At 47.0% G+C, this 27,536-nt stretch overlaps 1 pseudogene across 1 annotated transcript; it reads right to left on the bottom strand.

Annotated features, from left to right (window-relative positions):
- Window positions 1–2,436: 2,436 nt before the first annotated feature.
- Window positions 2,437–20,206, bottom strand: LOC147679614 (ubiquitin-like protein ISG15 pseudogene; annotated as a pseudogene). Its single transcript, XR_015300893.1, has 2 exons — window positions 20,112–20,206; window positions 2,437–3,908 (listed from the first exon to the last, which is right to left on the bottom strand). The product of XR_015300893.1 is annotated as a ubiquitin-like protein ISG15 pseudogene (transcript).
- Window positions 20,207–27,536: the final 7,330 nt, after the last annotated feature.

Here is a 27,536-nt window from a genome sequence, read left to right as displayed (position 1 = left end):
GGGGCCATATTGGAGGAGGGAGGGGAGACTAGAGCGTTGCTCTTTTAATTTTACTTGGAGTTCTGTGTGGAGCCGGAGGCTCATATGTAGATTACTGTGGCGAGGAAGACAGGACGAGGAGGTAATGCTTGACTTTAATTGCAGCTCTTCTGATAGCTGAGCATGATGCGGCGGGACGGTGCAAGCAGGCAGCTCTGCTGCGAGCACCATGATTTGCCGCAAATACCTCTACCCAGCCTCCCACAACCGGCAGCAGGATGTGACGTCCCCCGCACAGCGGCAGGAATCGATCTCCTTCCTGATTAAATACTCCGGCTCTGGCCCATGCGCACACCATATAATTAATGAGGAGGCCGTGCACCATTTAATTCATAAAGAGGCTTGCTTGCTCTGCTGAGTGAGGGGGCCCTCCTTTGTAACATTATTATTTGATAAACGCATTCCTAGTTAGGAGTTTCAGAGAGCAGAGAGAGAGGAGAGAGAAGATAGAGGAGAGAGGACACTTTCCAGAACACAGGCAAGAAGACTTTCGGAGCCCTTTGAGAGAGACAGAGAGAGATTTAGAGACACAAGCCTGCAGAAGAGTTTCAGACTCCGACGCAGAAATGAAGGGAAGAGGACAGAAGTGATTTGCAGATGCAGTGAAGGAGAGGGCAGACCTTGATGGAGAGCAGAACGTAGGCAAATTAGATTTACGTTTAGTTTCATTCTGATTTTTGCTTTGACTAATTGGCTTTGCCAAGGCTTATTTGCTCTATGCTTGATTTCTCTTCATGGGAGATTCTGCAATTATTAATTATTGATTGGCTTATGCTAACTTGCTCTTGCTTCTGGAACTTTTCAGGAAGTCTGACTGACATCATTTGAACCCCATGTTCTTAGAATAGAAATGTTTTCCTTTATGGAATGCACTGTTTGCAAATTATGATGCTTTGCGCTAACTTAATTTTTCTGTTATCAATTCTGTAACCTGATTGATACCTGACTACTGAATGAAGAGTTAGAGATTCTTAAATTTTGATTGGAAAATAAATCCCTTTAAAACTGCTCATAACTCTCATTATTGGCTAAAATGTTTATTTGCACTTCATGAATGGCTCATGTTTATGTAGAAGCTCCCTGGTCATACACGGTGGCAAAGATCCATTGACCTTTAGCGGAAAAGACACTAATGATCATGTGAGGTGTGTGTGCATGCACCTTGCACTGCTGTTCACAACCTTTTCCAGCGACATTGATGATCATGTGAAGCCTGTGAGCCTGCACCCTGCAGCGCTGCGCATCTTTTTTTCAAGCAACATTTTTGCTATGTAAGGCTTGAGTGCTGCACTACCTGCTCTCACACTGGAAATGTTGCCCCTGTTGAGGTACCATCGGAACATCCCTGTCCCTGTATTTCTACCTGCAGCTGCTACCCGCAGACACCTGAGACTGCTGCACTTCCCCCAGCAGTGACTCTTGACGGCCTAACCTCTGCAAGTGGCTCCTGTGTAAATTTGCTGGAGATGAATGAAAACAAACTCTTATACTAATTACAAAATGGAGTTTGTGAATAGCTCCAAAGAATTTACAGAGTAACAGTAGTACTACAGCAATAAGAGGTGTACAAGCCATAGAAGAAATTATAGTAACAGGGCATGTTTCCTTAATAATAAAAATACCAATAAAGTATGTCCATTTTTATATAAAAATGCTTCTTTGACATCATATATTTATATTATTTTGTTACCTGTCCTGCCTGAAGCAGATATTCTTGCCAACACCACCCTCCGAGAGTAAACCTTGACTGTTCAACTTTGCAAAGTTAAGCATAAAAAGAAAAGATACTTGTAATTTCTGTGAGCTTGCAGTAGTATCTGGTTCTTGCGCTTCTCAGCACAAGAACCAGATACTACTGCAAGTGAACAGATACTTGGTGCAATACTTGTTACAAGGATTTGCTTACTGCCCTTGAGTCACACAGGCCATGAAAAACTGTAGTAGTCAGTTTAGGCCTGGCTCAGTGTTCAGTGAGGCCCTGGGTAGCAGAAAACCGCATCCCCGTCTTCTCCCTGTACCAGGACTCATGTACACCAGTCTAAAGATACTTGAGAGATTCCTAAGGAGTTAGACCACCAAATACCCCTTCTACCCCTGAAGCAGGTGATGGGTCTCGGATTCTGAGGTGTAGCCATTTTCATTCCACAGTGGTCCACTTTAGTGTTTTTCTTAAGAAACACTCGACTCGAGTGTTGCATGGGTGTTCTTTGCAAGGAAACAGATGGAAACCAAATATGGAATACGTAAATAAATAAAGGTGCCTCCCACAAAATCTGGCCACCCGTGAGGGTCCTGGAGAGCCCACAAAGCTTTCTGTGTGTGGCAAGAACATAAAATACAACTGCAACTTGAAGAAATGGTGTCCAAAAATAGCTGTCACAACAGAACTAGAGCTTAGATTAGAATATATTTATTTCACTCTTTTGGTACCTTACATTAGAATATACTTATTTCACTCTTTTGATACCTTACATTAGAATATATTTATTTCACTCTTTTAGTACCTTACATTAGTTTGACAGAGTTCAACAACGAGAATCTGTACAGAGCAGCACTTTGTGGACTTCTTCACAAGGCTTCAAACTCTCAGTAACAGCTCCTTTCTTCTGAAGCACAATCAGGCATTGCCCTCTCGTCCTCCATCGAATGTCTCCCTGCGTGCCTTAGACTACTCCTTGTAGCAGCTGTGTTTTACTCTGCTCTCCTCTTATTTGTAAACATTACCTCTATCCACTGTATTTCAACAATACCACAGTCTTGTTTCCCATACCCCCGTGACCGTTTATCTCTTTGCCACTTTGCCTCAACTCCCCATTTCTCTCTATCGTAGTCTATTCTGCAGTATATTCAACATGCTCCCTATGCCCCTTTGATTGTGTTGAAGTCTTCAGTTTACATTTTCTCTCGTCTCCCCTACTGCCATTCCAGTTCTCCATTACTCAGGGCAGTGCTCCATTTCTTCTTTGGTCTCTAATTCCCCTCTGTTTCCCCAATGATACCGCCAAATCCTCCAGTTATTTCTCACTCCACCCCACCAAGACAAAGCAGCCTACAGGGGAAGGGTAGGGTTACAAGTTGTAGAAGTTAGACAACATAGTTGCCAGCATGTAGATGCTATTATGTTTAGAGAAAGGAAGTAAACATGTACACCAAAAGCAAAGGTGCTAAGTCACTTTAAAGATGGCAGCAAGGAGGTGGAGCAGATAACAGCAAAGCTGTCCCTGTAGACATACACAAGTGATAATGCCTCTTTAAAAAAGTTTCTAAGAGTTTCTATATTAGAGCCACAATGGATAGAGGATGTGATGTGCAGTCAAGAGATGGTGCATTCAATATCACAGGGGTAGTTGATGGTTTCATTCTTCTTTCAGCTCCTCCATGTGGAAAGTGGACTTCCATTAACCCCCACGTAGACGAAGGTTCATGTAGATAGTCCCTCCAGGGACAATGTTGTACTCTCCAAGGTTCCTTCCATCTTCCAGCGTCGTCGAGTCATAGCAAAGCCAAAACTGTGAAACCTGGACTCTCTCCCGCTCTTGAATTTGAGCCTTGAACTCGCTGACGCCCTCTGATGGGCTAATGGTATATGGCGACTTGCGGCCCTTGTCTGTCATCAGAGACACTTCAAAAGGAACATCGTCTTTCACCACTAGCAGCACAGTGTCTCCTGGTGATAGCTTATACTCTGACAGCTGAGCCTTGTCCTGAAGCTCCACGTACCCTCCATTCTGGAACCCCAGTTTCTGCTGGTAGGTGGGTACGCCAGTCTTGCTGGCCACCTGAGCTTTAAAAGCTGAGATAGAGATGGAGGGATTAATATCCAAAGTATAGACGGTTCCCGTGAGGAATTTCACGTGCAGCAACATCGCCTGAAGGAGAAAGAGACAAATGGTTATAAAAGGACATATTGAATGCCTGTGTCTATGCTCAGCTATAGTCACATCACATTTACAGAATATAAACCTGCAGTATATGCAGATCTGTGCACAACCAAAACTACATCAGCTGTATGGGACCTCGTATGTAAAAACCGCATGTTCCTTCTTCTCATACCTGAAGGATAACTTTTGCGTACATCTGTGCACAACCATATCAATGTTAACTATACAGGGTCTCATTTATCTGCTCTTCCTACGAGGACTGAGTCATACGACCTCACAAACATACATCATGGCTTATATTATTTATCTGTGTCCGCCTCCAGTCATACCAGTCAAGTCACAAAAACTTAATATTCCCTATCAATTCTATTCAATCTTTTTCCTACACCCTACTATAGGTAAAATAGTTCAATCGCATCTGCTTCTGTTTGTATTGTCTGGCAATATCCCTCTGCTTGATGTTGATTCAAATCTCCAAGAAGCGATTACTCTCGCTCTCTCTGAAATTGGAATTTAAATATCCCTGCTCATGAAACTTAAGTGGATTTGTGCTAATACATCTCTTACTCCAACAGGAAACTCAAACATAAACTGCTATGGGAAACTGAAGAGCTCCTCGGGTCCATAGTGGAAGTGGAAAAAGTTGAAGAGGTCTGCACCTGATCATTCAGGCACTTCTGAGATTCAGTCAATTCTCTTTGAATAACAATGAAATGTCCAATTGTTTGCATTCAGCTTATGAACTGTAAACTCCAGAATATAGTCTGCCAAAATCTCAATATTTGAAATATAATTACCGACAAATATGTTATCCATTTAATACCTACATCAAGAGAAAGTGACTTCCCACTTACTCAAAGACTGGGTTACTTTAGTATTCTACCTCTGGTCCTATCATATTTGATGGCAACCGCTTGATAGTGCGATAAGGTGCAAGCGGATACTTTCAGAGAGAGATACTTAGAAGGTCTGTGTTTTGGAATCTTTGTTTTAGTGCAGCCATCGCCAGACCAGTGCAGAAAAAGAGCTTTCAGGAGCACTAATGAGAGAGAGGGGCTTAGGGCCTGTTCATGTGCTGTTGTACAGCATTTGCTTAGTATTTGATTGGGTAAAGGCTGTGTGCTTTTGCTGAAAAGAGTGCTTATATTGCATTTTTTGCTTTCATGGAAAGCTCATGCTTAGAATAGGTGGACTGAATTGGTTAAGGTAGCAGTGGACGTGCACTGACATTTGCAGCGGATACTTAATTGTATAAGTCTTGATGATAGGCTCTGTGCTCAGCTTGAATTAACAGCACACCGCTTGCTTTTAAAACTCTTGGAACATTGCTCTCGTGTACTTTTACTTTTAACTTGTGCTTACTTGTATTTTATCTGTGCTTTGCCGCCCGCACCTCGGTCCACCACGGTGCTTCCCCGATTGTAGTGGAGGGTGCAGGTGAAACATTATCTCTTCTGTGGCTGTTGGGGGCGGAGCGCCGCGACTAGCGCCGCGCTTGCAGCCTATATCAGCCCATGACTTTGTCGTTGTGCAGCGGACGCGACGCTGGCGCGCCGAAGCTAAGCTCATATGAGCCCGTCCGCGGCCGGCCGTGGCCATGCACTATGCCCATTTTGTACACTACTCCGCATCAGAGCTTAGTTCTTTCCAGGGAAATTGGGCCATCAACCCTTTCATCCTGGGCACTCTAGATAAGCTAGGGATTCTGTCCCACAAGGATGTTGCTTGTAGATCCTTGGTCAAACCACTTGATCAAGAGCCAACGGCCACTAGCAAGGACACAATCCCCACAATCCCGACCCCCACTGCCTGCTCGGGACAGGATAAAATATCAATCTGCTACCTTGACACACGCTCAATAGTGAAGCATCAACTAGAGATTTTTTATCTCTTAGATACCAGCAAACCAGACATGCTTCTACTATCAGAAACCTGGCTAACAGCTGAATCCAGTCCCAACATTTTAGCAGCTATCCCTGATAACTACTACATCCTCCAGACTAATAGGTCAGAGAACAAAGTGGGAGGAGGGGTTGCTGCCATAATATCATAGGCACATAAATTCACCTCTTTAACCATATTAGGCATTTCTTCTGTTGACAGACTCTTCTCAAATTTGAATACAATCTTTCCCCTTTCATCTGTGCGCTCCTATATAGACCTCCTCTCCAAATGCCACATTTTCGCAGTCATTTGGTAACGCTATTGCGGAAATGGCCATAAATCATGCAAGAGTGTTGATCATCGGTGACTTTAACTATTGGCCACATGATGTGGGGGAAAGCCCCTGCTCGGCTGAATTTACTGATCTACTTACAGGAATGAACTATACCCAGCACATCAAGGTAGCAACACATATTAAAGGACATATCCTTGACCAGGTATGGACATCTAATCTCGAGTTGACCAATCTACAAATCCTCCCTTGCTCATGGTCAGACCACCATAGCATTTCCTTTTCTATTCCAGGTTCCCTTCCTGTCAAAGCCTCTCCCCCCGAGACCAATATGGCTAGACACTGGAGTCGGGTAGACATGACAGCATTATGCTCTCTTTTAGCTACTTCTATGCCCGATACTTCTATGCCTTCTGGGCATCTGACATCCCCTCACACTCAGGCGGAACACATCAACGCCTGACTGGAATTGGCTAGAGACAGATTAGCACCCCTGAAGAGAATTAAAAATAAAAGGCCCCATGATGCCCAACGGTGGTTCTCCGACACCCTGAGGGAAAATAAACTAGCTCTGCGCCAGTTTGAACGCAAGTGGAGACAGGACTATTGCCTGGTTAAAAAGGCAACTTTCACATTCCCCCTCAAAGAGTACAAAAGCACTATCCTCAGGAGCAAAACGGAATACTTCTCCTCGAAAATTTTAGATTCAACTAATAAAGCAAAAGAGATCTTCTCCATTGTGGACAAACTTGTCAAACCTGACCGTGTCACAGTTAAGCCCATCTCTTCACAATCTCTGTGCGACTCCATCAACACTTATTTTATTGAAAAAATTGCCACCATCGTTGCCACTCAGGAGATCTTTTTTTCCCTACCCAACAGGGTTGACACTGGCTCTCCAACCGACAGCTGTCCTCCTCACATCGCTCGGGAAGTCTTTCTCCACTATTCCAAACCCCCCCTGTTGCTCCTTAACAACTCCCTCACCAAGGGTATTGTCCCCAATCTCTTTAAGAGTGCGGAAATCGTTCCTGTCTTGAAGAAAACAGGTTCTGATCCGCTAACTCCCAGCAACTTCCGCCCCATATCGCTGCTGCCCTACCTGGGTAAAATTCTAGAGGCCCATGTTGTGAACTGCTTGAGTACTTTTGTAGAGCACACTCACTACCTTGATTCACACCAAGCAGGCTTCAGACCTGAACATTCTACTGAGTCTGTTGTTTTGGCTGGTCTTGATGAACTAAGGAAGGGGGCAGATCAGAACATCACGCAGGCCCTAGTGCCTCTGGATCTTTCGGCGGCTTTCGACACCGTCGACCATAATTTCTTCGTCGACCGAGTCGAGACCGCCGGGTCCGGGGTCTTCCACTAAAGTGGATAACCTCTTTCCTTAACGACCGCTATCAATCGGTTTGCCTTGCCAATTTTTCCTCAGAGAAAAGAAGACTGACCTGTGGGGTTCCACAGGGGTCATCTCTCTCCCCTCTTCTTTTCAATTTGTATGTCTTTCCTCTGATCCTGGCCTTTCGCAAGAGGGAAGTCGTCACCTTCAACTATGCGGACGACCTCCAGCTAGTCTTTAACATTGACTCATCGCCCTCTTCTCTGGAGAATTTTCAATCCACCATGACTTTCATCAGCAACTGGATGAATTCAAATCAGCTCAATCTTAACCCTAATAAAACCGAGCTGGTCCTTACTCGGGACCTAGCCAACCCTTGGAACTCCAACTGTCGGCCTCAATCTCTGGGTTGTCCACCTTCCCCAGCCAGCTCGTGTAAAAGCCTAGGTATCATTATCAGCAACAATCTCACCATGAAGGCCCAGATAAACTCAGTGGTATCCGCTTGCTTCTTCCACTTGCAAAGAATTTGGAAAATAAGTAGATTCCTAACCGCCAAGGCTTTGATCCAAGTTATTCTGCCCTGGTTATGTTGCGTATTGACTAAACCAACTCTTTGTACTCTGGCACTCCAGCTTATCAATCACGCAAGCTTCAACTAGTGCAGAACAAAGCCGCAAGGCTTGTTTATGGCCAGACAAAATCTCACCATGTGAAACCATTGCTCAAGAGCCTTCATTGACTCCCCATGACTCAACGCTGCCTCTTTAAACTTGGCTGCATGACCTACAAGGCCCTCTCGGACCATGGACCGGCTTTTATCTCCACCAAGATACAGCAATATGTCCCCACCCGCGAGCTACGCTCATCTAACATGAACTTACTGACTCCCTGCCCATTTAAATGGAAAAAATACAGCGGTCTAAGGTTCTCGGCTCTGAAGCCACAATTTTGGAACTCCCTTACCCCGGATTTACGCCTAGCCACCTCCTATCTCTATTTCAGGAAATCCCCTCAAAACATGGCTTTTTGCCCAGGCTTACAATTTATGAACCCTCTGAGTTTGTTTTGCATTCGTCTCCGCTCAAAGCCAAGAAACCGTAGGTGAACGAGCACTTCAGAAATATTTTTAACATAACATAACATATGGTGAAAAGCCAGTGAAAAGGCTACAGGCCTGAGCTGTTTATTATAAAAAGTCATGATACTGGCAGCAGGCCTGACATATTTATTGTGAAAAGCATGTGTTAAATCAAAAAGCAAAGCAATGGTGGCTATTACTTTGAAGGGGTGTACTAAATTTAAGCTATATACAGTAATCAACGGTGCTCACATGTTAAACCAACCAGGGGTGCACTAATAGTCCTAGAAGCAAAATTCTAGGGCTACAATTCTGCAACACTTTTTCCCAAAGTACTCAATATAAAGTAGTCCAGACTGTACAAATAGAGTCCAAGAATATGCAGTCTGGATGCAGTAATCCAATCTCAGAGGTCTGTGGTATACTGCTACCGGTTGTGGTCCAGATTGTGTCCGTCAAGAGGAGCTATGATACCCCCACTGTCCAGAGTATTCTTCATCTCACACTGGAGAAGAGTGTGGACAGGTGAACCACGATTGGTAGCAATACCACAATACTTTATATTGAGTGCTTCAGTAAAAGTGTTGCACATGTTTTAAATCAATATGTATTTATGGGTAGATTATTATTATTATTATAGCTGTATAGCCCGCCGTAGAGGGCTATACTGGCCATTACAAGCCTTCTCCAGTGGTAAAGACAAGAGCCAAAGGTGAGGGCCTTCAACAAGTGAGCAGGCTTTAATGTCCGGTATCAACCAGCTACGGTGGGCTATAAAGCTATTAGAACATTCCGCCCCTTCAGGGCAATTGTGTAAATTAGAATGTTCTGCGCTGAGGGGGCGTAATGCTCTCATAGCTTTATAACCTGCCGTAGCAGGGCTGTATTGGCCATTAAAGGCCCACTCCCTTGTTGAAGGTCCTCGCTTTCATCTCAGGTCTTTAACCCCTTCGGTGCTGATGACGGCTCCCAGTCGTCATGAGTCACGGTGGGCGTTTGCTGATGACAGCTGGGAGCCATCATGACCACGCCCGCGATCGGAATGTCCAGCGCCGGCGCGGAATTCCAGCCGCAGCTAAGGCGTTAATGCTGGAGCGGGTCTTTAATGTCTGGTATAACCTGCTACGGCTGAGCTATTTTGAATGCTTCAGAGCGGTGTTTTGGTTCATGTAATCAAAGACTGCCATAGTAAGTAAGGTTTTTGGAAGAGGTTACCCCCTCTAACAAACCTTAGAGATAAAACATTTGGTCTTTTATAACCATTGTTAGGCCCTCTTAAGAGATTGTGTTTTGCTTTGCCAACTTCAATTTTTTAAATATTCGTAACTTTATAACTCTATAGCTTTGTTACCTTGTGGGAAAGAGTACGCTGCACAGGCTATAGGCCTGATTGGCTTGTTCTGGCAAGTTATGTCAGAAGATGTAGATCTTATGTGATCTGATTAAGTGGACCTGGCTTATTTAGTGTGAAAAGCATTTGGAAAAAAGAAGGAAGAAAAAAGTAGAAAGAGCAGCCCAGCGAACCACAAAAGGGCCACATCGAGCAGCCAGCAAGAAACGCGCATGGGCCCAACTGATCAAACGCATAGAGGAAGCCTGGTTAAAAATGTTCTCCCTCTTAAAAGAAAAAAATTCGGCCCGATTCTGGAGATACATCAACCAGCTCAGTAACAATGGCTAGACTAAAGAAAACGGGGTTCCTGAGAACGTATGGGTGGAGCACATCAACCAGCTTTATAACGGCGGGGTAGGGGAGCTGTCACCCCCCTCCCCGCCCCAAGCTCCACTCAATGGAAATATCCCGGGCCTGGCCATATCTGAAATCGCAGTAAGCAAGATCATCAGCCGCATGAAGAACGATGGGACGCCAGGGCCAAACGGAATACCTGCAGCAGTCTTTAAAACATTTTGGCAGTTTTGGGCATAACTCCTTACTCCCCTCTTTGGACATGCTTTCCTCACAGCCACAATTCCACCTTCTTGGCAGGGCTCAATACTACACCCAATATATAAAAAGGGCAAACACTCAAACTCGGCCAACTATAGATTAATAGCCTTGTTGGACATTGAAGCCAAAGCCTACGCCCGTGTTTTACTGACGGAACTTGAAAATTGGGCCAGCGAAAACAACATCTTGCCTCACTCCCAGTCAGGCTTTAGAGCGGGCTGCTCCACGATGGACAACATAATAGCACTGTCCTACCTGTCGGGGAGAGCCACCCTGGCCAACCAGCTACCTCTATTCTACTGCTTCGTGGACTATAGCGCAGCCTTCGACAGAGTCAATCGAGGGACGCTGTGGCACAAATTAAATTCCTGGGGGATACCATCTCCTCTTCTGTCAGCTCTGATATCTTTACATCATAAAACTTGGGTTAGGATCAAAACAAGTGCACAAACATTATCCCAAAAAATTGCAACTAAAAACGGCCTAAAACAAGGCTGTGTACTAGCCCCGCTAGTATTCAATCTCTACACTGCCGACTCACCAAAAGAACTGGCAGGCGCAGCCCTGGCCGCCCCAAAACTGGGCGGGATACGACTACAGACAATGCAATATGCCGATGATATTATTATCATGGACCACACAAAAATCGGACTGCAAAGATCACTCACCGCTCTCAATAAGTACAATACAAAGAACCATCTTTTGATGAATGAATCCAAAACCAAAATCTTGATCTTTGGGAACTACAAAAAAAGGAAAAATCTTACTTGGAGAGCAGGGGGATCACAAATAGCGACCTGCACCAGCTACAACTACTTAGGAGTCTGGTTTAACGTTAGGGCAAACCAAGCAGCACACCTTAGACACTTAAGGTCTAAGGGCATGGGGATCATTCACAGCCTGCGGCGCTTGAACCGTCACTTGCACAGCCCTTCAGCCGAACCAATCCTAAGGGTGCTACGGGTCAAACTACTACCTGCAGTGACCTACGGCCACCTGGCCTTCCCCGGAAAAATGGATGTATTTCTGGGAAACTTACAAATAAAAGCCTACAAGAAAATCTTCTCTGTCCCGCAACACGCAAGGAGGTCGAGGATGACACTTGAGCTGGGCCTGACATGCGCAAACCTCTATTGCCTGGGAGACTTAATTACATTTTACATTCACACCTTACGAGCACCAGGACAATCTTTGAAAGAACAATTACAAGCTGCGTTCAAGGATGAACATTCCCCTTGGCACAAACAGTTGCACCATGTCATTTCCACACTAAAGATTGAAGCCACCTCCCTCACTAACCCAACCATCCCACTGTGAATGTGGAAAAAAACAATAACAAATCAAATCATTTCAGTTTCATTCCAGACAGACGTTGCTGGGCTCTCTAAAAATGTACTTTCATAGCTTTGAATGAATCATATATCAAGGGGAAACCTCAACCATATTTTAACTATTCCCTTAATCCCCAGACTCGCAACAAAATACTATACATGAGGCTGCTAGCCCTACCAATTTTTGACTTCAATCCGCAGTGGGCCTGGTGGAATGAGCAGCCCATTTGCAGGCTTTGCAATTACATACATGAGTCCTGGCTCCACCTGTTATGCTGCTGCCCATTCTTTGCTACCGACCAACGCCGCTTACTGATTCCTGTTTTCCGGGAACAGTCACTGAGACATTGTAGGGAAGCATCGGCTTTGTGTTTTAGTAACAATTCAGCCCAGGCCCTAGCAAGAGCTGGGAAGTTTGTTAATATTATTTTAACCGCACTGCATAATGCTCAACACTAAGAATCTGACCATGATTTTATACATTTTAAAATTTTATTCTATCATGTATTGCTATGTTTGTACATTACGGTTTTTATTAACTGTATAATAAAGTAAAGTAAAGTAGTCCAGACTGTACAATTAGAGTCCAAGAATATGCAGTCTGGATGCAGTAATCCAATCTCAGAGGTCTGTGGTATACTACTACCGGTTGTGGTCCAGATTGTGTCCGTCAAGAGGGGATATGATACCCCCACTGTCCAGAGTATTCTCCATCTCACACTTGAGAAGACTGTGGACAGGCGAACCACGATTGGTAGCAATACTACAATACTTTATATTGAGTGCTTCAGTAAAAGTGTTGCACATGTTTTAAATCAATATGCATTTATGGGTAGATTATTATTATTATTATAGCTGTATAGCCCGCCGTAGAGGGCTATACTGGCCATTAAAAGCCTGCTCCGGTGTTAAAGACAAGAGCCAAAGGTGAGGGCCTTCAACAAGTGAGCAGGCCTTTAATGTCCGGTATCAACCAGCTACGGTGGGCTATAAAGCTATTAGAACATTTCGCCCCTTCAGGGCAATTGTGTAAATTAGAATGTTCTGCGCTGATGGGGCGGAATGCTCTCATAGCTTTATAACCTGCCGTAGCTGGGCTGTATTGGCCATTAAAGGCCCACTCCCTTGTTGAAGGTCTTTAACCCCTTCAGTGCGGATGACGGCTCCCAGTCGTCATGAGTCACGGTGGGCATTTGCTGATGACAGCTGGGAGCCGTCATGACCACGCCTGCGATCGAAATGTCCAGCACCGGCGCGGATTCCCAGCCGCAGCTAAGGTGTTAATGCTGGAGCAGGTCTTTATTGTCTGGTATAACCTGCTATTGCGGAGCTATTTTGAATGCTTCAGAGCGGTGTTTTGGTTCATGTAATCAAAGATTACCATAGTAAGTAAGGTTTTTGGAAGAGGTTACCCCCTCTAACAAACCTTAGAGATAAAACATTTGGTCTTTTATAACCATTGTTAGGCCCTCTTAAGAGATTGTGTTTTGCTTTGCCAACTTCAATTTTCGAAATATTTGTAACTTTATAACTCTATAGCTTTGTTACCTTGTGGGAAAGAGTATGCTGCACAGGCTATAGGCCTGATTGGCTTGTTCTGGCAAGTTATGTCTGAAGACGTAGATCTGATGTGATCTGATTAAGTGGACCTGGCTTATTTAGTGTGAAAAGCATTTGTTTTATTTATTTATTTTGAAAGTTTTATATAGCGCGAACATGATCTTTGCAGATATCAGAGCGCTTTACAAAAACAAGGGGTAAGAACAGGAGAGTGCATAACAGGCATTTGGGCATAGCGTAATTGTAGGTAATAAGTGAGTGGTAGGGTAGAGGGAGCATAGTCAGGCAGGTAAGTCAGTAATACAAATAGTACAAATAAGAGGGAGCATAGACAATCAGGTAAGTCGATAATACAAGTAATACAAAAGAGCAAAGAGATCAAACAAGTAGTACAGATCGGCGCAGAGTCTTAAAAAGTCCAAAGTAATAGTTCAAGTGTATTTAGCCATGAGGATAGCTTTTACTTCTTTCTTAAAAAGAGGAGTGGAGGAGATGAGCCTGGTTTCAGGAGGGAGTGAGTTCCAGATCCTGGGCGCCATTCCTGAGAAGGAGCGTTTGTAAGTTTTTTCCTTCCGGAATCTTCGAGGCTTCAGCAGAAGATTGTTTGTGCTTCTAGTGGTTCTGGAGCCGCCAGAAATTGTCAGCTTCTGAGTGAGGTACCCGGGTGAGTTCAGGTGTACAGCCTTGTGCGTCATGCAGGCAATTTTCAGATGTATTCTGGCTTCAAAAGGCAGACAGTTCAGGGATTTAAAGTCAGGGGAAATATGTGAGTGTTTTTTAGATCCAGAGATGAGTCTCGCTGCCGCGTTTAGCGAAGCTCTTAGGGGTGCAGTTGTAGTTAGGGGGAGTTCGCAGAGGGCGATGCTACCGTAGTCTATGCGAGGGATGACTAGTGCTTGTACTGCAGTTTGGAAGTCTTTGGTTGGGAGGAAGGGTTTAAGTTTCCTCAAGGTATTTATTTGGAAGTTCGCTCCCTTAGTTGCCTTGCTGATATGCTGCTGTATGTTGAGATTGGCGTCAAGTGTTATGCCTAAAGATTTTGCTGAATCCACGATGGTCGGTTGGACATTGAGTGCAGTTAGGTGCTTAAGCCAAGTTTGAGTGGTAGAGATTTTCGCGGGAGGTGAGATCAGAAGGAACTCAGTTTTCAGAGCATTGAGTTTGAGGTGGTTATCGGCAAGCCAGGATTGGGTGCTTCTGATCGTTGAGTTCAGAAGCATAATGTCTTTGGGGGATTGTAGTTTGAGATATAGTTGGGTGTCATCGGCGTACATGTGAAAGTGTACATTGGATGCTTGTAGCAAGGTGGTGAGAGGCTCCATAACTAGGTTGAACAATGCTGGGGATAGGGAGGATCCTTGGGGGACACCTAACGATACAGGTACTGGAGAGGACATCAAGTTGTTGCTCTTGAATTTCTGAGACCGGTTGTGTAGAAAGGAAGTGAACCACTGGAGAACAGTCCCAGAAAGACCCATTCTTGTTTTTAAAAGTTCGAGTAAGTTCTCATGTTTAACAGTGTCGAATGCTGAAGAGAGATCAAGTAGGATGAGGAGGCAGGTATCGTTTTGATCTAAAATTTGTAGGGCGCCGTCAATTATGTGAGTCATAGCAGTCTCAGTACGGTGACTTGCTCGGAAGCCTGATTGATGAGGGTTGAGGAGATCAAACTGCTCTATGTGTTTTGTCAATTGTAGTTTAACGCATTTTTCCAACAGTTTGTTGAGAGTGGGAATGTTAGTAATAGGACGGTAATTGTTTAGATCAGTGGGGTCGGCTGTTGGTTTCTTTAGTAAAGGTGTGACTTGTCCAACTTTGAGGGAGTCAGGGATGGTTCCTTGTTGAAGTGAGCTGTTAATTTTATTTCATTAAATCTCAGATTACCGTAGTATGCAAGGGTGCTGATGTTGGTCAGCCCCTCTAACAAACCGTGAGGATAGAAGATTTTGACTGTGTGAGTACCTGTTAGGCTGTTTTGAGGTTGTATTTTGTTTTGCCATCTGTCATTTCATACATACTTAGACTTGTATCACTGTATGTATGATGGTTGCCAGTGTATGCACACTTCACTGGGCCTTGGTTTGTTATGGTGTCAAGCCAGTGATAAAGACTATAGGTCTTAGTGGAAAAGGGTATGTCAGATTCCAGCAGGTTTGATTTTGCTTATTATGGAAAGGTATGGCAAAGCCAGGAGGCCTGACTTACTCATTATTAGAACATTAGAATGTTGAGAACTATGGAGTGCTCTGGGCTTCTACGGGCCCGTACAAGCCCGCAGAACAACATTCTTTTTTTTTTTTTTAACAATTCTTTATTGATAATTTTTGATCATTTTTTCCCACCCATCCCACCCAATTATAAAAACAACCCCACACAAACAGGCAATGAATATAAACAGAAATATTTTAAATTAGGCGTTATGCAAATATTAAGCGAGACACACAACAGATAAGTGCAAAACCATACGAAGAAAAGCAGAACAACATTCTAATGTTTTTCATTCACAGCTGCTGCTCTGAGAGGCCTTTGTGTTTACCAATTAGAACATTCTTCCCTCTGGGGTAGAATGTTCTAATAGCCTTAGAGTCCTCCTAGGAGGCTCTACCGGTCACCAAAGTACTGCTCCCTTGTTAAAGGTCCTCTCCTTCGGCTTGGGCCTTTAATGCTGGAGGGGGCCTTTAATGGCCGGTAGAGCCTACTAGATCGGACTCTAATGCTATATGAAAAGCATGTGTTAAAGACAAAAAGCTTTTATGGGTGGATTGATACTACACTGTGCTAAAGCCTGTAGGCCGATACATTTGTCACACAGAATTTAACAAATCATTCGAGTAGGTAATGATTTTGGTGTTGGTGACTGAGTCAGACAAACTGTGGCAATAAAGGATTTCCACTATGATAATCCTTGGGCCTTTTAGGAGGGATTTTATATTATTTTGACAGCTGTAACTTTGTCCACGTTTGTAACTTTATTAGGGTATACCTGAGGGTTGCTACACAGAGAGAGTGGCTTTGGCTCAGCCCTCCTTTGCCATTGGTTTGTACGAGTGTCATTTGCACTCTGCTTGCATATAGGATGGGGCAATGGCTCAGCTCACTTTAGTCATTGGCATTTGTGTCTTGACTACAGGTGCACAAATCCTAAAAAGGAGCGTTCTTCAGTGCCAGGGAAAGTTGGTCTTTTTCTCCTTTTGTAGTACTGTTTAAATTTCTTTCCTTCTCCTCTTCCTATTTTTAGAGCATACTACAGCTCCCCAGACAGTGCAAGTAGCTAACTGGCCTGTTGCTAATTTCATCGCCAGTGTACCATTTCCCACATGCCCACTGCATCTAAACCAGGAAATCATCATTCAATGATAGTGTATCAATGTTTTGCCCTTCCAAGATGGCCAACACATTGCTTCAAAACATGGTAGCCAAACTGGAACTTTAAAGCAACAATACACACTGTACCTTTGGACAATGGCCACCTGCTTCTTTGTTAATTGTATTTGTTAATGCAAGCATATGCCCGTCATATTTAGGTGGCTCGATGTTTTCTTTTTTCTACTTTTATTCTTGCATATGTTGTTCGGCCTGTGTGAGTGTTATTGTAGTTTAGCAAGAGGGTGAATTCAAAATGGGCTAGTGGGTGAATGAGTGAGCCCAGGATTGAGTGGCAGAGTGCAAGAATTATGACTTATTGAGTGCCTAAACTCATCCATGACTTGAGAGTCGCTTCATTTATAAGCCAGACCTAAAAGCAGTGCCAATGTTTGTTTTGTCTGCAGTGTAAGTTTTCTTGTGCTGCCAGTGAGCAGTATTGGAGCAGTTTATGCATTGGGAAATCATAAAGCAGGGCTGTAAGAGTGACTGGCTCCATGCTCTTTGCAAAGTGACACAAATGTCATTCTCTAGCTAACAAAGAGGCACTGAAGCGTATTAACAGCAGAGCTACATTCCCTTGTTTAAACTCTCACAAGGAGGCGAGCGGCCCCATTCTGGATGCATTGACGCCTGTTAAATCCCCTATTGCTAAAATGTAGCCAAGGCAATAGAAGAATGTCGTCCACATCCAATGTAAGAAAGAAGGCGAGAGCGGAAGAAGTTTTCTTGAGGGTACCGAGGTGCAAAACATCTTAGCTTGTGCTGTGAGGAGCCAAAGAAAAGGATTAACTAACAAGGATGTCAAGGACTTGTAGAGATGATTCTGGTGAGAAGCAGAGACCCTCTGTCAAAGGCCTGGCCATTTGGATCCAGATTTTGTAGAGGTCACAGAAATGAACCATCCAGGTGGGTAAGAAAGGGTGGCGGGATACCTTGAGGTTAAATAAGAAAGTTGGAATTTGTCAAACTTTCACTTTTACTTTTTAGCCCTGATGATGAGGTTGAAAGGGCCCCTTGAAAGTGCTCCAGCCCAGGTCCTGCAAATAATCATGAAAGTTTCATGATGCTGGGCGTCTCTTGCCTGCTGCAGAGATGCGCGGCATGCCTCATTGTGCTGGGAGTGGTGCCAGGGGCGGCTCTAGGCTCATGGCGGCCCTGGGCAGGGAGCGTAGGTAGGGGGCCCCGGAAGAGGTGGTCCGGGCAAGGTGGAGCGCGGAGGCCAGTGAAGAGTGGGGGGTCAGGGTGTTTGGAAGTGGAACAGAGCCGGAGGCCGCCAAATCCCTGCCAGGGGCCGCCATGCAAATATGTATCCATCCTCAGAGGATTATTATATTAAGGATATATATTGGTGTGGTGGCCCCTGGGGTTTGGTGGCCCTGTGCAGGTGCACAGCTTGCACATGCCTAAGGCCGCCCCTGGTGGTGCTCCCCTTCTGTAACCATGGAAGAATCATCTCTCTCATTCAAATTGTTGACTGGCTTGTTCTTATGGAGTGAACCTGTTTTCTTCTTCCTCCTTCTACCCCCTTCATGAGCGCTATGAGGCTTCCGTGGGTGTTAAGCAGCGCTATGCAACACCCACATATATAAATAAATGCTACACACCTTCCATGCTTCAGAATTATCATCACCCCTTAACCTCTCTCGGTGCCAGGAATCTGGGGTGAAATCCCTGTGATTAAGGATGCAGGAGGTGCTTTTTCTTTAATTGAACATGGAACTTTGAATGTTTGGCAATGGAATGTTTATTTCTACTGCCTCTTTTATGTTTTTTTTTCTAATTTTTCCATTTTGTTCAAAGTAACACGCGCTGGCAATGAAAATCCGTCCGGCTTTTGTATTGTGAACAGGTTTCATGAAGCTTCAGCATCACAGAACTGAGGTGCAGCACGAAGACAGGTACAGAATAAATGGCAGCCGTGCAAACTTTCCTAACAAGCAATCCCTGGCAAAGACAATGGGCCTGGGTTTACTGTGACATCGCTGCAAACACTGGCATACAGAAAATATTTTCAGGCAGAAGGACATTGAAGACAGACCTGCTGGCTTTTCCAGTGCTTGCTATTGGTGCTTGTTGCGTGGTATTGGGAGTGGTGATATTGATATGTGGTTTGTCAGTGCTGAAATTAGTGGTGATGTGGTGTTACTGGTTGTGGTATTGGTGGCAGTGTAATGTTATTGGTGATGTTAGTGTAAGTGGTATTAGTGGTGGTAGTACTGGTAGTGGTACTGATGGGCTGTACTGGGAGTCTGGGACTGGTGGTGGTGTGGTATTCATGGTGATAGTTGAATTGTGATGGTTGTGGAATTGGAGGTGGTATCCTGGTAGTGGCAGTGGTGGTGTGGTATTAAGCCATCCCAGTGTGATGAATAAAGAGCAATTTGGTGGTTTGTGTACGACACGTACACATTTACATTTGAGTATGCAGGCACCTGGTTGGAACCACCACCCCGGCCACACCACCAACATCACGTACATGACCACCTTAGTAATAACACAACCATTACATATTAAACCCTGCACAGTACACCAATGTGATAAAAAAAAATACAATTTGGAGGCCATGTTTGATTCAGGCTTGCACTTGAGTCTTGACATAAACAATCAAAAAGTGTCTTATGCAGTAAAATAAAGATTGCTTTCTGCAAGCAACACATGTATCAGACAAAGAATAGAAAGTAACTAAAAAGTATAATGGTTGAGTGCACATTGCTATAAAAGAAGTCCGGGGCAGATTTACAAGATCCCCTTGCGTCACTTTTGAGTTGTTTTTGCCATGTTAAAAATGAAGCAGAAGTGGCGCAAGGGGCTTGTAAATCTGCCCCTCCATGTTCAGTTTCTCTATACTTCCATTGCTCTTTGATTAACCTGATTTAGGGCATTCTCGGTTTTAGCAGATTAGAAAACATAAACAGATTGGGGCAGATTTACAACCCCCTTGTGCCACTTTAGTCATTTTAAAAATGACGCAAAAGTGGCCCAAGGGGCTTGTAAATCTGCCCCATGGAGTTAGTGCGAGTTGCAAAGGGTCAAACACCTTTTTAGGGACACTGGGATTTGACCTCAACTCTCCTTCGTATGTATAATAACATTTGCTAATAAAAACTGTTGAAATAAAAAAAAATAACATTCAGCTACATAACCGCAAGCCCACATCCACCTGCCCTGAAATCCCCGTTGTAATACAAAAAGGTGTTTAATCGTTTGTCTGTCGCGCAAATACACGGTCTGTCCTATTGACGACGTCGACATATTAGTAATGCGGCGGGGCACATGTTGTACCAAAGCAGTCTCTCCCCGAATCCAACTTAGGGAGGGTGCTTGCTTACAAAGCATTTGTTTTACATTCCACAAGTACAGTTCGTGAATAAATGAACGATGACTTACTGTTCCAGGTGCCTCGTAGGATCTTCGTATAAATTGGATACTTTTCTCGTCCTTCCTCTGTCTCCGTTTGACCGCGTCTGTCTCGGTGCGTCCAAGTCCCCGGTATACATCACTGGGGCCGCGCGATCCTCCGTTATATAGGCGAGGGTGGCTCCGCGTGTGACGTCACTATGTTTGGAGGATGCCCGCGTGAGGAAACGAAACTCATCTCTATGGAGGAAAGCGGAGTTTTGCTTTCCATCTTCCCCTCCCTCCCCCCTCCCCCCCCCTGCTACTTTTTACCTCGCTGTGTCCCTCGTTCCACTCCTGTGCGGTATCCTATTTGCACCATTCAGTCCTCGAGACAAACAAGCGTCAGCGCTGCTACTGTGTCTTTTCTTGACTGTTTCAAAGAAGGAACTGAAAATGAAATTAGGATACGTCACGTCACACAAAGGGCACAATTATGTTTTAGAGCACAAATTAAAAATAATTTGGCCAAAAAGCTGCACTTTTACCAGCCCTTCTTTCTTCCTTCCTTCTTACAATTACGCTATCCTTTCTTATATGGTCTTTCTTTCCTTGTATTCTTCATTTATTTTTCCTTCTCTGTTTTTCTTTAACTTTCAGTTATAGGTCTTTCTCTCTTTCTTTCTTTCTTTCTTTCTTTCTTTCTTTCTTTCTTTCTTTCCAACTTTATAGTATTCTTACTTACCAATCTCTCTTTTAATACCTTCTTTCTATCTTGCTTTCCTTCTATTATTCTTTCCTTTCCTCCCATCTCATCGTCTTGCTACCCTTTTGTCCTTCTTTATTAATTTCTGTGCTTCTCTTCCTCTTTGCTTCTTTCTTCTCCCCGCTCGCTCATTCTTTTTATTCCTTATCATCTTCCTGCCCTTCCTTCTCTTCTTTTCATTATGCCTTTCCAAGTCAAGTCAAAATTCTCTTTACTCGGCATTAAGCCATCAGAGATGCTCAAAAATATAACATAAATAACAATACAGTAACAGAGAAAACACAATTTGCAAGGAGATGATAGAATGTCCATTTAAAACGTCTGTCACTATAATAAAAATAAAAATAATAAAACCACACACCTACTTGTGCTTCAACGCTTCAACCCATCCACCTATGTCTGTACCCATGTATATCTGTATAATTGTTGTGTTAATTTTTTATTTTGAAAGTTTTATATAGCGCTAGCTCAACCCGTAGGTATCAGAGCGCTTTACGCATACTCACAATTACCTCCTCGTTAGTCTTCCTCGCCACATGACTTACATAGTGAGCTTCAGCTCCACGACAGAACCCTCCAAAGTAAAAAAAGCCTCCCACCCCCTCCCAACCTGGCCGACCAGTCACCCCTGACCTCTATAAGAGGCGGGCCGGCCCAACCAACAGCCTGTTTTTTTTGTTCTGCGCAATTCTCTCCAGAGGCGCTGTAAGGTAAGGTTGGGACCTGCCCTAGCTGGTCCATGGGTCTTGGGTTGGAGGTCCTGCCTTAGCGGACCCTGGGACCTGGGACCTTAACCCCCTCCCCCTCTTCCTTCCCCCAGTCCTTTGGGACAGGTTAGGTGCTGCTCTAGCGTGCCAGGGCTCTTGGAGGGGGGGGGGGGGCGTTAGGGGAGTTGGGGGGGTTCACCCTTTTCCTGTTCCCGGTCGTTTTTTGTTTTGTGGAGCCTCGCCCGTTTCACCGGCTCTGGGGACCGGCACTGACCCCTGGCGTTTTGGGGAGGCGGCGCCGGTCGCTTGTTATGGCGGCCGCCGTAAGATTTAATTTCTCCCCGAATTACAAACGCGGGACCGGCTGGGATGGCTGGGTGCCGCATCTAGCCTGCGCGTCCTGGGGTTAGTGCCTGCATCGGTCCTGGTGTCTGTGTTCCCCGTGGCCGCTCCCCGCTCGGGGCTGGTAGGGCGTCTGGAGACGGCCTCGCGCCTCGTTCTCCCGGGGTCCGTCGGGCCGGGTGTAAGGGGGGCTTGCAGCGCTTACCTGTCACCGGCCGTCCTAGTCTCTTCCCCTGCCATTGCGCTGTGCAGGAGGAGTGAGTTTTCAGCGCTGGACGCTGCCGCCGGTCTGGGGGTTTTCTAGCCTAGGGCCCGCAGCTCTGTGCCGTGCTCTGATTGGCCCGAGACGTAACCCGCCTTTTGGGGGCGGGGTCTCGCTCCAGGTGCGGCGTGTGAGGTTTAGGGCTTGCAGCTGTGTCCTCTGGCGGATATATTATGCTCCCTGCGCCGGGGGGCCCTTGAGTTTCTCCGCTTTCTTTGGTTGGTGGTGTTTGCTCTAGCGCTATGGATCAGGATTCTGTCACGGCAGGTCAGGTGACTGACTCCATGTCTGCATTACCCTTTTCAGCTCAGTCCCTGCAATTGATGATCCAGTCGGCAGTGGCTGATGCCCTTGTGCTGCGTGATGCACAGGGCCCTTCCTCGCCGAAACGTCCACGCAGGGACCCCACTCCTGTCTCGGATGCGGAGGGGGAGGATGAGGATCTCCATGGCCGTTAATCCAGGGTCAGGAGCTTCGTGAGGTCCTTGCCCACATCGAAGATAACTTGGCCTTCCCCCCTCCTGCAGCGGAGGAGGCTTCCGAGGATTTCTTTGTCCAGTATCAGCGCAAGGCTCCGGACTCCCTTCCGCTTCATGCGTCCATCAAGAAGGTCATCGAGGGGGAGTGGCTGGATGTTGATAAGCAGTCCTTTCCGCGATATCTGGTGAAGCGTTACGCTGTTGAGGAGTTCACTCGGGACTTCCCTCCAGCTGTAAAGGTAGACTCTCTGGTGGTGGGTCTGTCGTCCCAGGGTTCCATCATTTCGGAGGACGCCTCCCCCTCTGACCCTGTGGACAAACGCGTGGAGGCTGCTGCTAAGCGTTGTTATGCTGCGGCTGATTTCACCATCAGGGCTCAGCCTATTTGTCTTGCACTGTGCAGTCTTTGTTGAAGGACTTCCAGTCCCTGGGTGAACTCCTGGATCAGGGGGCTGATGTTGTGCCAACGCTGGCCTTGATGGAACAGCAGACGCGCCTCCTGTCGGACATCTCCTTTGACACTCTGGGTGCGGCGGCTGCCGCGGGGGGTGCGGCGATACAGGCCCGGCGTCAGATCTGGCTGCGGCATTGGAAATCGGAGGCGGCCCAGAAGGCTCTGCTCATGAGGATACCGTTTTCTGGGGCTAAGCTGTTTGGCCCTCCTCTGGAGGTTATGATTAAGAAATCGGCTGAGGACCGCAAGTTGCTGGCTCCCATCAAATCATCTGGGCCGGCCGCTTCCCGGGTCGCGGCCGGATTTTCTCCTCGTCTTCCAGGGGTAAGGGCGGCGCGCCCTTTCGTGGAAGGGGTCGCGGCCGGGGCGCCCCTTACTTCAACAAATCCCGGTCTCAGCCGGCGGCTGCCGCTCCCTCTGCCGCCCCTAAATCCTGACTTTCGGCCGTCTCCCTCCGGGGTGTTCCCTGTGGGGGGACGTCTCCGCCACTTCCTCCCGGCCTGGGAGGAATCTGTCACGGATCTTTGGGCTCTTCGGATTGTGAAGGAAGGGTTCTCCATCACCTTCTCCTCCCCTCCTCCGGATTTTTTCCTCGCTACGCCCCTGCCTTCCTGCCTTCCTCCCTGGTCAAGAGACGGGCCTTGGTGGCCGGAGTTCAGGACTTGCTTGCCAAACGGGCCATCCGCCCGGTCCCTCCCTCACAGAGGGGTTCGGGCGTCTACTCCATCCTTTTTCTGGTGAGGAAGGTGTCTGGGGATTTCCGCCCTGTGTTGGATTTAAAATGGTTGAATTCTTATATACCACATACAAAATTCAAAATGATCTCTCTGCAGGAAATTCTGCCTCTTCTGGTGCAGGGCGAGGTGGTGGCTTTGCTGGATCTCCTCGAAGCCTACCTCCATGTCCCGGTACATCCGGTTTCTCAGTCCTTCCTCAGGTTCTGCGTTGGAGGGTCCCACTATCAGTTCCAGGTACTTCCGTTTGGCTTGTCATCTGCCCCGAGGGTATTTACTAAGATCCTGGCCCCCCTGGTGGGTATTCTGCACCAGGAGGGGATCAGGGTTTTTCCGTACCTGGACGATTGGTTAATCTCTGCCTCTTCTTTTTCCAAGGGGATGCTGCACGTCGGACGTGTCTGCGAGGTCCTCTCCACCCACGGCTTCCTGATCAACGAGCAGAAGTCTCATCTGTCTCCCACTCAGGACTTGGCCTTCATTGGGGGTCGTCTGGACATGGTGCTGGGGAAGGTGTTCTTGCCTCTAGGTCGCCAGGACACTTTGTGGCGGGATCTGAGGTCCCTTCTGACCAGGCGACCATCAATGTGCTCCCCTGGGCTCGCCTCCACCTTTATCCCTTGGTCAACCATCTGCTTTCCTTCTGGGATCCCCGCTCGGAGGATTACAAGTTCCTAGTCCCGGTCTCCCCTCAGCTCCGTTCGGAGTTGGGTTGGTGGTTGGTGGAGTCTCACCTCTCCGAGGGTCTTCCCTTCTTGGTATCCCCGTCCAGGGTGGTCACGACCGATGCCAGTCTCCTCGGCTGGGGGCGACCTTGGGCGCAGGGTCGATTCAGGGTCGTTGGGATCCCCTACAGTCACGCTGCTCCTCGAACTGTCGGGTGTTGAAGGCAGTCCTCCTGGCCTGCCGTCATTTTGCTCCTTCTCTGCGGGGTCGCCATGTCTTGGTCAGGACAGACAACCAGGTTGTGAGGAGCTATGTCAACCATCAGGGGGGGTGCGGGGTTCGCTCCCTTTGGTTGCTGACTCAGGAGTTGTTGTCTTGGGCGGAGGCGTCAGTCCTGTCCCTTCGGGCTGTCTATCTCCCAGGGTCCGACAATGTGGAGGCGGATCGACTGAGTCGGTTCTTCCCATCGTTGCCTTGTCTCTCCCTGACTCTGGTGGTGTTTCGACGCCTGGTGTCTCGCTTCGGTCTGCCGCTGGTGGATCTGTTCGCGGACGGGGAATCCGCCCTCCTGCCCATGTTCTGCTCTCTCCTCCCGGTTCCGGGGGTGTGGCGGGTGGATGCTCTGTCATTCACTTGGCCCTCCGGTCTACTGTACGCATTTCCCCCGTTCCCACTGATTCCTCGGGTCCTCTGCAAGATTCGCTTGGACAGAGCCAGGGTGCTTCTGGTGGTTCCCGGCTGGGTCCGCCGCCCCTGGTACCCTCTCCTGTGCGAGCTGGCGGTTCAGGCCTACTGGCCGATCCCGGATCTTCCCTTTCCTTTGAGGGGCCCCCCGCTCCCGGAGTCGGTATTGCGCCAGCTCCATCTGCAGGCCTGGCTCTTGAGCGGGTGACGCTGCTTGCTCGGGGTTGTTCTTCTGGAGTAGTGGATTTACTGCAGGGCTCCCGCAGGTCTTCCACCTTATCTTCCTATGCCCGGCACTGGGCTTCTTTCTCGCGTTGGTGCGGTCTGCAGGGTGCTGACCCCGCCTCCGTGGACCCCTTGCGGGTCTTGGATTTCCTGGCTGAGGGGTTTTCCTTGGGCTTGGCCCCTTCTTCCCTGAGGGCCCAGTGGGCAGCCTTGCGGGCCTTCCGCAGTCCGGATTTCGACGGGCTGGATTCCCTGGTGGCTCGTTGGCTCTGGAGTTGTTTTCTCCGTCGCCCTCGGACACTCTGCCTGTCTCCCCCTTGGGATCTCCCTCTCGTTCTGCGAGCCCTTCAGGGTCCCCCCTTTGATCCTCTGGCCTCGGTGGCTATGCGGTTTCTCACCTTTAAGGTGGTTTTCCTGGTGGCCGTGGTGTCTGCCGGGCGGATGGGCGAGCTGGGTTCGTTCCTCCGCTCCCCTCCCTTCTTGCGGGTTTTGCCTGACAGGTTGCTTCTCCGTCATGACCCCCGTTTTCTTCCCAAGGTTCCTTCCCTGGTTAACCGGTCTCGGGAGGTGTCATTACCTTCTTTCCCTCCCGACACGGATCCTTCCTTGTCCTTGCTGGATGTCCGGCGTGCTGTTTTAGTTTATCTTGAGCGCACGTCTTCCCTTTCCCGGTGTGATAGCCTGTTCGTGACTTTCGGTCCCGTTCATTCTGGCCACAAGACCTCTCTTTCCACCTTGAGTCGCTGGCTTAAACAGGCTATCATCCTTTCCTATGCTTCACTGGGTTCGGTGGTACCGGCTGGGATCCAGGGTCGTTCCACTAGGAGTGTGTCTGTGTCCTGGGCCTCCTTCAAGGGTGTCTCCACTGAGGAGATTTGTCGGACGGCGACGTGGTCGTCCCCCCACATGTTCATGGAACACTATCGCGTTGTCTTGGGTGGTTCTGTCCCTGGGGACTTCGCTGGGGCCGTTCTGAGTGCGGGAGCTGTGGCTCCTTGATGGCCTTTTCTTTGTGTCTTGATTCAGGTTTGCTGTAATTCCTGTTTTCTTTTCATTTTACTAATTAAACCTTGTGTTGGTTTCTCTGCATCACCGTGTGGTGTTGTTCTTCTTGTGGTCAATGAAGTCTTTTGGCTTGGGTATTTGCTCACTATGTAAGTCATGTGGCGAGGAAGACTAACGAGGAGGTAATGCCCTGGTTACTTACCGGTAATCTTCATTACTCCGAGTATAGTCTTCCTCGCCACATGAGTTCCCTCCCCCCCTCCCTGTCTGGCTTTCGGCTTCATTGTTTGCTTGGTGGTTCAGGCTGTTGGTTGGGCCGGCCCGCCTCTTATAGAGGTCAGGGGTGACTGGTCGGCCATGTTGGGAGGGGGTGGGAGGCTTTTTTTACTTTGGAGGGTTCTGTCGTGGAGCTGAAGCTCACTATGTAAGTCATGTGGCGAGGAAGACTATACTCGGAGTAATGAAGATTACCGGTAAGTAACCGGGGCATTAACAGCAGAAGGACATTACATTGCATAGTAAGCCAGCAGTAAGGAAGCAAACCATAGAAAAACAGCATGTGTAATAAATGTGCAGTGCAGCGGAGGAGGAGAGAGCAATAAAAGAAAAGGCGAGAGTGACGTAGTCCGGTCACCCACTATCCCTGAAAGTCCAGAGAGAGAGGAGACAGCTCGGATAAAGAAGACTAGGTTAGTTGACGCTGGTCAGGAAAGTATTTGATTAGGAGATGGAGTTTCAGATCCCTTTTGAAACAGGAGAAGGAGGGGTTGCATCTGAAGACTCCAGGGAGAGCGTTCCATATCCTGGGAGCATTGCCAGAGAACGATCGATATTGGGTGGTTTTCTTTTTTAATTTCGGAGGAATAAGAAGGAGTGACTTGGAGCTTCTTAGTGTTCTGGATTGACCTGGTCTACTCAGTTTATTATTTAAGTAGTTGGGGTCAGGGGAGTGAAGGGTTTTGTGAGTGATGCAGGCCAATTTATAGATACATCTCCCTTCAATGGGAAGCCAATTGAGGCAGTTGGGAGCTGGAGTGATGTGTTCAAATCTTTTAACCATGGCATCCCTTCCCAGATGAACTGCTCCATGAATCTGCCTTGCTATTGGGCTCAATAAACTGTTGGGTAGTACTGCTCTGTCATCTTTCGATA

This window comes from Lissotriton vulgaris, chromosome 11 (assembly GCF_964263255.1).
Source record: "Lissotriton vulgaris chromosome 11, aLisVul1.2, whole genome shotgun sequence".
NCBI lineage: Eukaryota > Metazoa > Chordata > Amphibia > Caudata > Salamandridae > Lissotriton > Lissotriton vulgaris.
Note: the sequence above shows the minus strand (reverse complement) of the source record. Positions and strands in the feature narration are given on the sequence as shown.